The sequence below is a fragment of the Podarcis cretensis genome (assembly GCF_951804945.1).
Source record: "Podarcis cretensis genome assembly, chromosome: 5".
NCBI lineage: Eukaryota > Metazoa > Chordata > Lepidosauria > Squamata > Lacertidae > Podarcis > Podarcis cretensis.
Window position 1 is genome coordinate 922,670 of NC_137174.1, and position 17,323 is coordinate 939,992.

The window sequence follows — 17,323 nt, forward strand, 5'->3', positions numbered from 1 at the left end:
GGTCATTATCCATATTGTAATTGGACCTATGAGTATGTTAATGGATTTTCTTGTTTTCTTAATGTTACCACTATGGGTGGCAGGCCAAAAGTTTTAGTTAATAATGTCACATCCTACATGACTTATGAACAACAGGCTGCAAATGACGAGAACCTGCTCGCCATCCGTAAATAATCAGTCTCACACCAAGATGGGTTGCAGAAATCTCGCCGCAGCTCTCTCTAGAAGCTGCTGCAGCCCCAACCTTTATTGTGTGCCCAAGAAAAGATACAAATTCAAGGAGAGAGCTTTGCCTCAGCTAGGAGATAAAGACAATGCCATACTCTCACACCAGGCCCACGTAGTCGATCAGGCTATGCTACGTGGACCTATCATGGGGCAGCATGCGCTGTCCACGCGTTGATCATGCTCCAAGCAATGCCTTTTGCTATGAAATCACCTTGCAATGATAAACTTTCGCCCATGCTCTTATGTGCAAACAACCATTTTCCCACAGACCTCAACCACCACGTTTCCCCTACCTCTGAGGCTCCTATCTCTTTTCTCCTGGGCATTTGGGAAGGGAGGCTTCCTGTTGCCTAACTGAGAGATCCCTGCCCCGCTCCTGCTTGCACGAAAGTAGGAGTTGGGAGGCTGCTCCAATAGGCAGCATGAAACCTCCCTTCACAGCTTAGTTGCTGGGGTCAGGGAAGGTGGAGGCAGCCCAGAAGCTGCAGCTGAGAGCCTCATCATATGGGGACTTCCAAGCAGCTCCTGAAGCCAGCCAGAGCCAACTGCTCCAGGCTGCTGTGACTGCCAATTCTGCGTTTCCTAGAGACATTAGATGACATCCAGGGACATTCTGGGGATGGAATTTGTCCGGGGACTTATCCTGGGATCCTGGGACTGTCCCTGGGAAACAGGGGCATCTCGTAACCCTATTTTAAATAAAAGGACACATTCTACTCATGTAAAAACATGCTGATTCCCGGACTGACCAGGGCCAGATTTAGAGGGTGACTGGGCCAGATCCGGCCCCCGGGCCTTAGGTTGCCTACCCCTGATCTACACAGTGGCACTTGTGGCCAGTGCTATTTTTCTAGAAAAAGAAGTGCCAGAACTCACCATGAATGTCTCCCTTATTCTCTTATAATGGCCATTATAAGAGCTGAGGGATGCTGGAACTAAGTTCTGGTGAGTTCCGGCTGAAAAAAAGCCCTGCTTGTGGCACTCTGCCAGCACAGACCTCCTACTTCTGCCTGCCCAGTGCGTGGGTGAGAGGAATGTCTGCTGGAGGGATCCCTGCTGGATCAAGCCCAATGGACAGGCTGGAAAAGAGGTCTAAGAGGGCTGAACTGGCCCAGAATCCACTGGATCTTCTACTGCTCTCACAGTTGCTACCGGCTGACATGGGTTTCCAATGGAGCCAGCATGGTGTAGTGGTTAAGATTGGTGGACTTGTAATCTGGTGAACCGGGTTCGCGTCTCCGCTCCTCCACCTGCAGCTGCTGGGTGAGCTTGGGCTAGTCATGCTTCTCTGAAGTCTCTCAGCTCCACTCACCTCACAGAGGGTTTGTTGTGGGGGAGGAAGGGAAAGGAGATTGTTAGTCGCTTTGAGACTCCTGACGGGGAGTGAAAGGCGGGATATCAAGTCCAAACAACAACTCCTCCTCCTCCTCTTCTTCTTCTTCAATGTGTACTGCCACCATATATTTTTTAAAGCGAATAATGGGCAATGTTATCTGTTGGGAAATTTTCCAATTCTCACCTCACCTTAATCTTACATATAATGCTGCTGCAGTTCTCAGTGTTCCCCTTCAAAGCCCTCTTCAGCCTGAACTGTCCCAGTACACCAGTCTTAAAGATTAAGGAGTGCACTTTCCTCCTCTGATGAGAATCCTTCTAAAATATCTACTTTACAGCACCCACTTCCTGCAACCTGCTTGCTTCTTGGTAAAACCGGGAGGTTTTATTTTAACTATGCTGCAGGTCTGGTGGAAAGACTTCATACTTTAGCCAAAATGATGACCACTAATGCTTAATAAATGACTTTAGACTTCTTTTATAGCCAGGTTTGGCCACCATTTGCAGAAACCTTTGGTCAGAATCAAATTTTAAAAATTTAATTATAGACGCCAGTGGGAAAACATAGAAAGCCAGACTAAAACTTTCACCATTTATTAAATAAATGTAACCACAGGTCCTCCTGTTGCATACTTTCCTAGTCAGGGAGACAAACTCCAACCAGGAGCAAACCTAGAAATGTGGGGTGAGTGACATCACTGCCTCAAAAAGCCAAGAGAATCATATTGAAGGCAGAAAAATTTCAATGCCAGAGATTTGGGGTATTAATTAGCATTTTAAAAAAGTCACCTCAATGCTGTGCAGCAAGTGCAATGCGGTGCATATTTGTTGTTTGCTTTTTAATAGGTTTGGCCTGTGAGAACAAGCATGCAGATACTTAGCTGTCATTTTTGAAGTGTTAAAAAATATTTTATAGTTGTAAAGGCTTGCAGTTAGTTACAGTATAGTAAATAGATGTTGGTGTTTTTGGAAGACTACAGATGGCTTCCACTTGAGGCTTTAAACATTTTCCACTCCTATTTAAATATTTATTATACCATATTCCCATATTCAAGCTATACATGATAGTTTGGCAGCTATAGTTTGGCAGAAGTGGGCAGCTACATCCCCAAGGCTAAACGTTGTTGCTAATATGGAACAATACTCGCTTCAGGCTTGGGAGCAGGTGGGACTTAAGAGGAGCAGAGCCACCTCTTCATCCAAAGCCCTGCAATTCACACTGCCCTGGCAGAAGGTGGGGCTGGTTTTCTTCTTAGATCCAGATCAGGCCCCTCTTTGTTTGCAGATCCTTGGCTGATCCTGTCCTCATTCCACTCCACTTGGGAACCTTCCCCAGGCTGCCCTCAGAGGGAATGCCACCAGCAGGTGCCTGCCTAGAGTGTGTGCTCCCCTTGAAAAGAAAATATGTTGCAATCTAAAGTACAACCCTCTGCAATGCACATGAGTTCCATGTGAGATGTCCCAGGTGGTTCTCCAGCATCAAATCACCGTGTCAAGGGCTCAAGGGCAAAAGAAGTGCAAGAAGAGTCTGCTGGAAGAGGTAAGTGGCCCATCTAGTCCAACATCCTGTTCTCACGGTCACCAACCAGAAGCCTGGCTCTGAGAGGAACAGCACTCTCCTTGATCATTTTGGTTGCCTTTTTCTGATCCTTTTCCACCTCCACAACAATTTTTTTTTTTTAGGTGAGGCAGCCAGAACTGAATGCAGTTCTCCAACCTTAGATTTATGTGACAGCATTATGCTAGTTTGAAAACCAATGTTCTAGAAGATTGCTGTGAGGGGAGTTATTCCTTATCAAGGCTTTCCTGCCTCTGTTTGTGCAGTCAATAGTCTCACCCTACAGTCAATAAAGCCCAGTGGTGACAGCACAGTGTCCTAAATACACTTTCCAGGAAACGACTGTTTTTAAAAAGCTATTATGGCCTGTTAGTTGAGCAAAGCATCCATGCATGATGCTCGGTATCGAATACATGTATCATTCTTACACTAGAGATGACTTTTTAGCTAGAAACCAGACTTTGCCCATTTCTTTATTTGTTCAGGCATTAATTTTCTGAGTGAAAGGCAAAAGAACTGAATTCTGTTTACTCAGAGCTGAGTCCTGATGGGGAGAAACCGAGTTCCTGCAATTTTGTATTGCTAATTTATGTTTATTTAGGCACTGACATTTTTATTATAGCGATGTACAGAACTTGTGGAAACATAGAAAAGGTGGAAGCAAGCAAGAGTCTTTAAGGAATATGTTTTCTTGTCTTTAATTTTCTGGGAGAGAATCTAGCATTTAAATCTTGTTTCCTCAAAGAAAATTTACAAACTGACATGGAAAATGTATATCAACTATGTTGTAATATTTTCCTGTGTCTTTGGACTTATATTAGTTGCTGGATTTGGTGCAAATATTTTGGCTCTCATTATCTCCATAAAATACAGTTCCCTGAAGAAAAATCAGCTGGATGTTCTTCTGCTGAGCATGCTTATCGCAGACTTACTTACACTTCTCCTGATGCCCTTTGTGTTGGCTTCAGTCCTCTACTACACATGGCTTTGGGGAGATGCATTTTGCAGGTTTTTCCAGTTCTGTTCAGCTTTCTCCTTGGCTGCTAGCATCTATTCCCTCTGTGCTGTCTCCATTGCTAGAGCAAGAATCATCTTGAGACCTTACAGAACTCCAAAGACCACAACAATGATCTTCATTCTCGTCTCGGTTTGGGTCCTGAGCTTTGTTGTCAGTTTGCCACTAAGGATCCACGCTACAATGGAAACAAGACTTTCTACAAATATATCCTTCTGCGTACCTACCATATACCAGCAGCAGTACCAAGTGGTCCTTGGCCAGTTCATCCTATATTATCTCATCCCAGTCTTGGTGATTGTGTCCAACTATGTCCGACTTATCATTTTCCTTTATAAAAGTCCTATGATGTCTGTGGTGAGTTCTAGAAACACACGGAAAGCCTCTGTAATGATTTTTCTTGCCACTGCAACCTTCTCAGTCTGCTGGCTTCCTGTATATATTTTAGAATTATGCATCTATTTAAGGATCTATCATCACAGCTATATCTGGGACTCTTTATATTTTGTATGTAATATCCTTCAGTATCTTCAACCATGTGTTAATCCTGTCCTGTATGTGTTGTTATCCAAGCGATACAGAAAACAAAAGACAAAAATGTTATGTTGCCAAAAAAACAGAGTGCACCCGCAGATCCACAGTATAACTGAATGCAAAGACTGACTATATGCTGAGTAAAACTGGTATTGGATTTCAGCTAAAGAGAAATTTGAAGTGGGTTTGAAAAGCTCTAATAAGGTGACACATCAGCAGAATTTAAAGCAAAATTTTAACAAATTCAGTAGGATGGAATTGGATACTGACATCTTGAACACTGATGTGCTCAATAAGTGTTCCCTATTTGCCATTAATTAGTGAATATTAGCTTGATTTAATAAGGATAGCATGTAGAAAAAACTAAGAATAATTGTCAAAGGTAGACATTTGCAGAATGTGGATGGGCATGTACGTTCAAATGCACATCCAATTGAAAATAATGTACTCCAGACAGGGATGCACATTTGGATATACCCAATAAGAAGCATGAAGAAGCTTGTTTCCATGAATAGATCTGCTTATTTGACTCAGAGCAATAGTCTGTTTTCATGTCAGTATATGCCATTTGAGTTTTATTTAAACACAAAAATTTGATTAGAGAATCAACTTTTTCTTCTAGTTTTTTTCAAACGTGTTTGTTAAGGTGTTCTTGTATGCAATAATGTCAGATCACTGACAAGAATATAAAACTTTAAAATAAAAGCCAGCAAAGGGGAGAAAAGGCTATTTAATATCCTGATACTTCCCCTCTGTATGACATTTAATTTGTATACATACATTTCTAATTACAGTTGCTAATTTATCTTCCAGTACAAATATTTTGCTTTACAAAAAGAATTCAATGAGAATTGTACTGTAAATAGTTCACAATGATTCATGTATGCAAGCCTTAAAATAGCCTTTATAAGAAGGGACTCTTTATATTTTGTATGTAATATCCTTCAGTATCTTCAACCATGTGTTAATCCTGTCCTTTATGTGTTGTTATTCAAACGATACAGAAAACAAAAGACAAAAATGCTATGTTGCCAAAAAAACAGAGTGCACCCGCAGATCCACAGTATGACTGAATGCAAAGACTGAATATATGCTGAGTAAAACTGCTATTGGATTTCAGCTAAAGAGAAATTTGAAGTGGATTTGAAAAGCTCTGAAAAGGTGGCACATCAGCAGAATTTAAAGGAAAAATTAAACAAATTCATAGGATGGAATTGGATACTGACATAAAGATGTGGTAGCGGCCGTCCCCTTCAGTTGTGGATGGGTGAGACACACACCAAACGTGGGTCACCGAAAACCATCTGTATTCATATACGAGGTGAGATTTGAACTGGAGATGTCTTGAATCACACTGGCTACCAGGGTGGGTAAGTTTTACCCAGAGTAGACTCACTGAATTAATGAGCTTAACTAAGGCCTTGCCCACACTCCCACTTTCCCCGCAACTTTCCTCTGGGAAAACACGCTCTTTTCTGCTGAATCAGAGCAAATATCAATGGGTTTTCCATGGATTGATGTTTATTCCAATTCAGCAATAAATAGTGGGTTTTCTTCGAGAATGTGGCAGGTCAAACAGCTCAGAGCTGTGCTTTCTAGGTGAAGTGTGGACGAGCCTTAAGAGCTATTAATTTCAATTGGCCTATTCTGAGTAACACCTCAATAATAATAAATGTATGATTTATACCCTGCCCATTTAGCTGGGTTTCCCCAGCCACTCTGGGCTGCTCTCAGCAGAATATCAACAGAAAAACACATCAAACATTAAAAACTTCCCTAAAGAGGGCTGCCTTCAGATGTCTTCTAAAAGTCTGGTAGTTGTTGTTCTCTTTGACATCTGGTGGGAGGGCTTTCCACAGGGCGGGCGTCACTACCGAGAAGGTGGTTCCCTGGTTCCCTGTAACTTGGCTTCTCACAGCAAGGGAACCACCAGAAGGCCCTCGGCGCTGAACCTCAGTGTCCAGGCAGAACAATGGGGATGGAGACGCTCCTTTAGGTATACTGGACCGAGGCCATTTAGGGCTTTAAAGGTCAGCACCAACACTTTGAATTGTGTTCGGAGACATACTGGGAGCCAGTGTAGAATCATAGAATCACAGAGTTGGAAGAGACCACAAGGGCCATCGAGTCCAACCGCCTGCCAAGCAGGAAACACCATCAGAGCACTCCTGACATATGGTTGTCAAGCCTCTGCTTAAAGACCTCCAAAGAAGGAGACTCCACCACACTCCTTGGCAGCAAATCCCACTGTCAAACAGCTCTTACTTTCAGGAAGTTCTTCCTAATGTTTAGGTGGAATCTTCTTTCTTGTAGTTTGGATCCATTGCTCCGTGTCCGCTTCCCTGGAGCAGCAGAAAACAACCTTTCTCCCTCCTCTATGTGACATCCTTTTATATATTTGAACATGGCTATCATATCACCCCTTAACCTCCTCTTCTCCAGGCTAAACATGCCCAGCTCCCTTAGCCGTTCCTCATAAGGCATCGTTTCCAGGCCTTTGACCATTTTGGTTGCCCTCCTCTGGACACGTTCCAGTTTGTCAGTGTCCTTCTTGAACTGTGGTGCCTAGAACTGGACACAGTACTCCAGGTGAGGTCTGACCAGAGCAGAATACAGTGGCACTATTACTTCCCTTGATCTAGATGCTATACTCCTATTGATGCAGCCCAGAATTGCATTGGCTTTTTTAGCTGCCGCGTCACACTGTTGGCTCATGTCAAGTTTGTGGTCAACCAAGACTCCTAGATCCTTTTCACATGTACTGCTCTCAAGCCAGGTGTCACCCATCTTGTATTTGTGCCTCTCATTTTTTTTGCCCAAAAAAGGTCTTTCAAGACCAGTGTTATGTGGTCTCGGCGGCCGCTCCCAGTCACCAGTCTAGCTGCTGCATTCTGGATTAGTTGTAGTTTCTGGGTCACCATAAAAGGTAGCCCCACGTAGAGCGCATTGCAGTAATCCAAGCAAGAGATAACTAGAGCATGCACCACTCTGGCAAGACAGTCTGCGGGCAGGTAGGGTCTCATCCTGCGTGCCAGATGGACCTGATAGACAGCTGCCCTGGATACAGAATTGACCTGCACCTGCATGGACAGCTGTGAGTCCAGAATGACTCTCAGGCTGCATACCTGGTCCTTCAGGGGCACAGTTACCCCTTTCAGGAACAGGGAGTCCCCCACACCCACCCGCCCCCCCAAAAAAAACAGTACTTCTGTCTTGTCAAGATTCGATCTCAATCTCTTAGCAGCCATCCATCCTCCATTACCACCATCAGCATCAGGGGGATTTTTTTCTTAGTATAAACCCAAGCAGCAGCTGAGGAAGAGATGATACGATTTGGGTCAATCAGTAGTTTTAGGTTGGCTGCATTCTGCTCAGATTTTGAAGCTACACTGATGCGGCACATCGTCTTCTTTAAAGAGTCTCTTGCAACCGTGCTTCAGTTCTGGGAGTATATTTGGGGAAGGGAGGTTTGCATATATTTGCTATTTCATGTTTACTTTTTTTGGCATAAACAGCCTGTGTGGATTTGATTAACTTCACTTTAAAAGAGTGACTCCACCAGCACGCAGGTTGGGATGCCAAACATTTTGGAGTCTATGTCTCTGCTCAGCCACCCCTGGAGACAACTTTCAAATCCTGTGGCAGGAGATGCAAGGAGGCTGAAGGCGAAGGCAAATTTTGAGCAAGCAGTTTTCTGTGACTGCATTGTGGGAGAGAGAGCAAGGCAAGAGACATAACAAGCCTCTCACGGGACCTGAAACTCCCATCAAATTCAGCATATTTTGTCAGTATTTTCCAGTTTCACTGGGATATTTTGACTCAGCGATTGTGGATTTGCTGACATTGCAACCAACCTTCCTTGAGGTTGAACCAAGGTCATCTGATGTAACAAGTACATAATACTGTTAGTGCAGACGTCTTCACCTCTGGTATTAACACGACATTTAACGTTTGAAATTATTCCCTTACTGTCTCCTGCCTGTCTGAAGCCCCAAAATCATGCTTTTTGAAGGCTAGTCAGAGAGCCAGTGTGGTGTAGTGGTTAAGAGCAGTAGTCTCGTAATCTGGGGAACCGGGTTCGCATCTCCACTCCTCCACCTGCAGCTGCTGGGTGAGCTTGGGCCAGTCACACTTCTCTGAAGTCTCTCATCCTCACTCACCTCACACAGTGTTTGTTGTGGGGGAGGAAGGGAAAGGAGAATGTTAGCCGCTTTGAGACTCCTTAAAGGGAGTGAAAGGTGGGATATCAAATCCAAACTCCTCTTCTTCTAGTCAATTTATTCACTGTTGTTGTTGTTTAGTCGTGTCCGACTCTTCATGGCCCCATGGACCAGAGCATGCCAGGCCCTCCTGTCTTCCACTGCCTCCCGCAGTTTGGTCATTTATTCACTAGATCACATTTTTTAACCGTTTTCTTTGGTCAACCAGTTTAAAACCTAGCATACAGGCCTAATTCTGTTCTGCACCATCACCTGAAAATGCCTGCTGTTTCTATTAATAGCAAATTTGATCTAAACAGAGCTCCACTTTCTCAAGCTGCAGACTAGAAAGCCAAACCACCAACGCTGTAATGTTCCAATGAATGATGTTTGTAGGGCTTCTCCAGATGACCTATTTATTGAGCTTTCATCCTGATTTGCTTGCACAAAGCTTATGCAGAGGTTAGATTACATTTGTTCACAGGTTATACAATAATCAGCACTCATCCTGATTTTCTCGCATCATCCTGTTAAGCATTCAGTCATTCTAACTTCCAAATGTCTTTTTCTTTCTGAACTGCAAAAAGTCCATTTCTTTTTTAAAAGTGGATTTGGTGCACTTGGGCAACAGAGCTTTAAACAGTGCTGGTGCTTAGAAGCAGAGGCTCTTAGAAACCGGTGTTGGTGGGAATCTTATATATATAATTTATAGCAAGTGTAATTGTCATTGTCATTTCCTTCCATGGTTCAATCTTAGAACTACTAAAACAGCAGACTCATGTAATTAAAACAAATATGCACTGTCAGGGGCTCAGGAGCAGAGGCACAGGGAAGAGAGGAGATGGAGAGCGAAGGGGAGGAATCCGAGGGGAGCGTAGGAGAAGAGGACAGTGGACCGAGGGATTCCATGAGCCTCTCCAGCGAATCGGAAGATTCACAGAAGGGGGCGCCAGTGGCCAGGGGTAGGGGGTTCCCAAGGGGAATGCCCCAGGAGCAAGGGGGCAGCAGGGACTCCCAGAGCAGTAGCTGGAAATCAGGACCAGCTTCCCCACCAGAGCAGAGTGGGGGGGAAGAGTCCCAAGGATCGGGGCCAGTGCATTCCCCACCAGGGAGAGAAGATGAGGCAGGGCTGACCACGCCTCCATCAGAAAGTCGGACAACGGAGGGGAGGTCAGATCCGGCCAGTATCCCAGAAGAGGGAAGCAGTGACCGAAGTAGTGTAACGGTTAGGAGAAAGGTCACTGGGTTGGCGCGAGAGGCAAGTTCAAATGTACAGGAGCGCGGGACAGCAGAGAATGAGGATTGGGAACCGGGTCCTAAAGCCCGCAGGAGGCAGGGGGAGGAGCTAAGCGACTCAGCGTCGGAAGAGTCCAGAAAGGGCAATGCCCCAGCAGGCAGGAGGACCCAGAAGAGGAGAGAGCAGCGGAAAAGGTGGAGCAGGGCTGGGATCTTAAACTGGTGTCAGAGGGGAGGAGACTCAGACGGGACTTCGCCGATCTAGGGTTTAAGATGTCGGGCTGCGCGCTGCGGCTTTGAAATGGAAATTGAACTTCAATAAAGACTTTTGTACATTACGACAGCCTAGCGTTGGTCCTCTGTGAGCTGGGACCTAGAGGCAGCTCTGACATGCACCTTTATATTATAAATAAATATAACAACAATTTGGTATCAAGGTTTCTTGAAGCGTAAACAGAATTATTATTGTGCAGCACTTGAAAAGTCTAAATACTTAAATCACTTCTCTTTTTATATTAGCAATAAAAAGGTACGTTTTGTTGCAATCACTCTCCAGATGGGCTCCATCCATATATTCTTTTATGGAGTCACAGAGGGGCAATTCTATGATTCTTTAAAGCACAAGATGGTAGGATATAAGAGGAGAAGAAATGATATTTGAAATGCTTAACTAAGTATGTGCAAACTCTCAGATTGCAACTCCTCACATTAAAGAAGCATACACAATGAAGCTACCTTTATTTGATTTATTAAATTTATTAAATTTGTATACCACCCCTCACCCAAAGATCACAGTACAGTTCACAGCATAAAAACACAAAGTGTGAATACAAAATACGGTATATAACATGTATGAAGGATAATGCTGTCGATGGCTGTGAGTCCAGAAGACTTGGTAGGGCCTGGACTGACTCCAGCTGCAAAAGCTAAGGCTGCTGAACAGACTCTTGGGCTGGGGGGTTGCTTAAGGGCTTTGGGGTGTTGTCAATATTAATTTTTGTCTCTCTATTTTAGATCTTATTCTGATTTATGTGGAAATTGTTTAATTGGTTGTGTACTTTTGATATTTCAGTTACTGTTTATTACTTTATGTTTGTAATTATGCAATTATTTTTTTCATGTTGTAAGCTGCCTTGAGCATGGTTTGAAAGACAACAACAAAGAACTAAAATTATGTATGAATATGTTGTTGGCATCTGTCCATCTTGAGAGATAGTGGAAAGTAAAACCATTGGAGTTATAGCACCTGCTGTGGTTGGAGAGGCCACAACAGGAGAGAGATGCTTTATTGCAGCTGGGACAGATGAAGGTGTCTGGCTTTGCTGCTGTAAGCTGCCTTGAGCATGGTTTGAGCTATGGAAAGGCAGCGTACAAATAACATTATGTATTTATCTGTATGCATCAACGGCTGCTCCTATAACAGTTATGTTCTACCTCCGCTGTCAGAGGCAGCATACAGCTGAATACCAATGGCTGGGGAAGGGCTTGCAGACATTGTGTGGGCATCTGGTTGGCCACCGTGAGAACAGAGTGCTGAACAACATGGGCTTTCTGCCTGATCAGTCTGGGCTTTTCTTATGTTCTTATGAATGCTCAATAAACAGGTCATCTGAAACCACTGAAGTTTCCTTACTGTGAGGGTTTCCTTCAGCCTCTTCCTACATGTACTGCGGGTCTTGGGAGGCACCCTTTGGCCATCGCTGAAATTGCAAGCACCATAAACTCCTTTTGACACAATTTGGTTCCTTATGAGCATGCTTTTATAAATGTACCTTAAGCTGGCACACCATAGCAGACTTTTAAAGAGCTGCCCTAGGGAATGGTACGGCATACACTATATGTGTATCTCACCAGGGGTGTTGGGAATGATTAATTGCTGTTTACATATATCCAAGAATGTAAAATGTGGTAGGCTCTTAATTACATGCTGTGCCACACACTCTCTTGTGCTACTCCCACAATTAAAGTCTGGTTTTAAACTAAATAAGCATTTATTAATGTTCTGTCCTATCCCCACCTGAAATCCTTAAAGGTATAAAAAAAAATTAAAAAAAATTGAACCCCCACTACTCTGTGAATTACTCACTGCCATACTGTACAATATACTGCCAATGGTGTTCAGTTAGAAAAGCAAATGTTTATCAAATCAAGCAAAATCTTTTTTTTAAAAAAAGTTGACCAACTGATGGTCTGCAGACCATATGTGACTGGTCTCATCATTTTATCTGGTTCTCAGTGGACCTACACAAATTTTAACTTGGGTGACATTGTTTTACAAAAGACGATAATGGCATTCAAAAGTTTTAAGTGAAAATCAGACCCACCATAGTGTTTCATTTATTTTTAACTACCGTATTTTTCGCCCTATAGGACGCACTTTTTCGCCTCCAAAAATGAAGGGAAAATGTGTGTGCGCCCTATGGGGCGAATGCAGGCTTTCACTGAAGCCTGGAGAGCAAGACGCTTCAGGAAGCTATCCGCAAGCATTGGGAGCCCAGCGAGAGTGCCCACCGGGCTCCCAAGTCTTGCGGGCAGCCACCTGCAGCCCGAAGCACGGGGTGCACTCTGAAGCGTGCCCCGTGCTTCGGGCAAATGTCTGGAAGCCTTGCGAGCCCGGCGGGAGTTCCCGCCAGGCTTGCAAGTCTTGCGGGCAGCAACCTACAGCACGAAGCACGGGGCGCACTCCGGAGCACGCCCCGTGCTTTGCGCAAATGTCCACAAGCTCTGGGAGCGATGGCGAGGTTGCGCAACCTCGCCATCGCTCCCGGGCCCGTTCTGGGGGCTGAGGTCGGGGGAAGCTCGGGCTTCCCCCACCCCCAGCCCTGCAAGCAGGCTCTGGGAGCGATGGCGAGGTTGCGCAACCTCGCCATCGCTCCCGGACCCCCAGCCCCGAAGCTAAAAACGAAGCCAGGACAGCTAGCGGGATCCTTCTTTGCTCTTTGGGGCTCGGGGAGGGGGGGGAATAATTTTTTTCCCTTTATTCCCCCCCCCCCAAAAAAGTGCACCCTATGGGCTGGTGCACCCTATAGGGCGAAAAATACGGTATTTAATGCAATGCCCTGGCAGTGTCCCAGCCAATATACTCCATAATGACGAGATGCTTTCTGTTAGATGCTGCCAAAATTATTTGAGGGTCTGGGGATCTTGAGGAGGGCAGGGAATCAAGTTGTATGGCAAAAGAGGCTTCTGGTCTTGGACCACCATTTGCAGAGCTGATAAACCCTTATGAATATTGTAATTAGCAATCACAAATCTGAAAGAGGGCCACTATGGAGTGGTCATAATTTTGTGGTAGAGCACATGCTATTCATGCAAAAGAAACCTGTAGCATCTCCTACCTGAGACTAGGGCCAGCTTAATACCTTTTGGCACCTGAGGTGAACCACAAAATGGTGGGGGGCAGCAGGGAAGGGGGGATTGAATCTACATAAGAAAAAGGGGGAAGGAAGAGCTACGTCAGGAACAAGGGGGGAATAAAGATCTACATGTGTTGTGTTCCCTGGATACTGAATCTGCTGCCCCTGGGGATCCTGCTGCTCAAGGCGGTCACCTCACCTTGCCTCTTGGGAAGGCCAGCCTTACCTGAGCCATCCTGCGTTTGAGTACAAGTATGCTTGCCCTTCAATACAGGACATCTTTTATTCTCTTTCCACATAGGTTTGGAACAGCTTCCATCACTCAGCAGCATTTCATCAAGTGCCTTGTCATGCCTGCAAGATGATTTAATTAGTAGGGTGCCTTACAAAAAAGAATAAGGTGGGAGGACTGCATAGGTGGGAGAAAGGGAAGTGGGAACAAAGATTCCCTCTATGAATTTAACAGCCATCTGAGACTACCACCCCCTTTCCTGAACATTTTCGATATTAACATAATATAATTTGTTTCTATAGCTTTAAGTCATGCATTGCAGCTTACACAAGAGCCCCAGACTGTTCCAGCAAGCAGCAGCTGTAGTTCTGGGGTGGGGGAAGGTAATGCATTCTCAGCTTTACTCAGGTACCTCCATAGGGCTTTGGCACATTTGGAAGTTATTTTAGTTGTGACGCCCTAAGTGAGATTTTTGTATTATCCACATAAGGGGGCAGAGGCTGAAAGAGTGGCTTGCAATTTCATGGCTGAGGTGATGCTTGAACCAGTGATTCACCAGCTCACTCTTAGGGATATTAAAGGGGTTTTTGCTTTTATTCGTTGATTAGCCACCTTAACATTAAACTACATTGGTCCAAATCAGTGGTCTTCAACTTGTGGTTCAGGACCCATTAGTGGGTTATGGCCTGATCCAAGGTGGGTCATAACACTAGGAGTAGAGGCAGCAAAGTGTGCTGGGTCTGTATAAAGGCAGAGTATGTTCGCAGTCCAATTCCAGAGTGCAAACAACCCCGCCCCCCAGGAACTCTGCATGTCTTGTAGCCTCCCCCTGCTTTTCTCCCAAGTCAAGCAAGAAGAAACATGGCTGGGTGGAAGGACTGAGGAGCGAGTGTAGCCCTTTCTGCTTGCTATCAGCAAAAGGAGTTCACAAACTGGTCTCTATAACAGTGAGCATGTTATTAAACCTGTGCATGTGTCACAAATGCATAGATCTATCACAAGCACATCAATTTGGCCCCAGACAAGCCCATAGGAGTGGCCACCCAGCAATATTTACTATTCTGTAAGATGAATGCATGCACAATATTTTTGAGGTACCCTTCTGTCTGGAGCCCAGGCTGCCATCTCGATAACACAGGACGCAAGTCGTAATTAGCTTGAAAATTTATTGCAAAACAAACAATTAGCCTCAGATGCTCTAACCGAGCATCCATGTCTCACAAAACAAAATAAAAAAATCTTTCCATTAGCACCTTAAAAAGGTAAAGGTACCCCTGCCCGTACGGGCCAGTCTTGACAGACTCTGGGGTTGTGCGCCCATCTCACTTAAGAGGCCAGGGGCCAGCGCTGTCCGGAGACACTTCCGGGTCACGTGGCCAGCGTGACATCGCTGCTCTGGCGAGCCAGAGCCGCACACGGAAACGCCGTTTACCTTCCCGCTGGTAAGCGGTCCCTATTTATCTACTTGCACCCGGAGGTGCTTTCGAACTGCTAGGTTGGCAGGCGCTGGGACCGAGCAGCGGGAGCGCACCCCGCCGCAGGGATTCGAACCGCCGACCTTTCGATCGGCAAGCCCTAGGCGCTGAGGCTTTAACCCACAGCGCCACCTGTGTCCCATTAGCACCTTAGAGACCAACTAAGTTTGTTATTGGTATGAGCTTTCGTGTGCATGCACACTTCTTCAGATGACTCATGAGTCAGTTGACCCTTCTGGAGAATGTTTCCTGTGGCCACAGAATATGCAGAACCTATGACCTTTATGTTTCTTGTTTTGTTTCCTGTCTAATATCTTTCTCATTTGTCTACTCCTGGGACTCATGTGGTTAAATGACTCCTCTTCCGGTGAGTCAGGGCTCCCCCTCCTGCTTTCTCCGCCTGCCTGTGCTTCTTCGGAGAGTTGGCTTCTCTCCAGCCCGCCCTTTGCTCCTCTGCATTCCATTCCTTGCTGGGAAGAGGGGGAGTTGAGTTGATATACGACTGCTTCCAGCTGTCTGCAGGGAATGCGAGCTGCTCTGATGCTGTGCTCCTATACCTTGGGCAGAAGTGTTCATGACACCTTCCCACTGAAGCATCTCCCTCCTCACTTAACCTGATTTATTCCTAGTTCATTTGTTTATTCCAATCTTTACATGCAACCTTTCATATCAAAGCCCTACAAAGATGGCACAGAATTTCATGAGCTTTAGCAGGCCTTTCCATATAATGTAGTAGGAGAGGGAATTTTGCAGACGTCATTGAAATGGTACAGAAAACCTCTAGCCTGTGCATTATATAAGGATGAAAAGGTAAAGTCCAGTCACAAACGACTATGAGGTTGTGGCACCCATTTCGCTCTACTGGTCAAGGGAGCCGACGTTTGTCCGCAGTTTTTCCGGGTCATGTGGCCAACAGGACTAAGCCACTTCTGACGAACCAGAGCAGGGCACAGAAACGCCGTTTACCTTCCCGCCAGAGAAGGTCTATTCTCTGACCTATTGATCTACTTGCACTTTGTGCTTTCAAACTGCTAGGTTGCCAGGAGCTGGGACTGAACAACGGGAGCTCACCCCATCATGGGGATTCGAACCGCCGACCTTCCGATCGGCAAGCCCTAGGCTCAGTAGTCTGGTATCATATGTAAAACAGCCCATATTTTTCATTGGCCTTGTCACACCTCTCAGTCGAAACTTCAGTTGCCAAAACCATGCCCTTCTCCCATCCCATCCTCATGACTTCTGGCTCCACCAGCTCTAAGCCACCCTGAGGTCTCCTGCCATCTTCCATTACTCTACCCTGTTCGACAGTGGAATTTGCTGCCAAGGAGTGTGGTGGAGTCTCCTTCTTTGGAGGTCTTTAAGCAGAGGCTTGACAACCATGTCAGGAGTGCTCTGATGCGTGTTTCCTGCTTGGCAGGGGGTTGGACTCGATGGCCCTTGTGGTCTCTTCCAACTCTTCTATGATTCTATGATTCTACCCTTGATTCTCCCTTGCTGCTCATACTTTCCAAAGTGGGTGGTTTCTCCAGAACCCAGCTAAAAAAACTACAGTGCAAAAATATTTCACTTCCAAATCAACCATGAGACAGTCTTCTCAAACAGCCCAGATGGTGCAGATAAACCTCACTAAAATCAATTGGACTACTCATGAGTACAATTTTTTAATTGCATCTTTATGGTAGAAACTACCCATCAAACTTGGGACATTCAAATGTATCTTTCCAAACAATCTTTGCTGTACACAATAAATACAGCTCACCGTTATGTGGCATGTGGACATGCCTTCCAAGTGAAAGCATAATCTTGGCACACCTTATTGAGACATAGACCCAAAATGACTATAAAAAGTTGTTATTTCAGGACTGACTGCTGATCTTGACCACAAGGAATAAATCTTCAAGGGAAAAGTGGATATAATACTCAGTTATCAGTACAAATATACATTACTCTGGATCTCATTTTGGTCTTGGATGACTGAAGTCGAGTGAGAAGTTTTATTTCCATCTGAAGAGGATAAACACAATGGCAAACACTATGTCCATCAAAAAGAATATCTAGTGATGGACTATAGTCTGTGTGGCATTGTTTTGTTTGCAAAGAGATATGAATGTCCCAAGTTTGATTAGTTTTCACCAGAAAGATGTAACTATGCCTA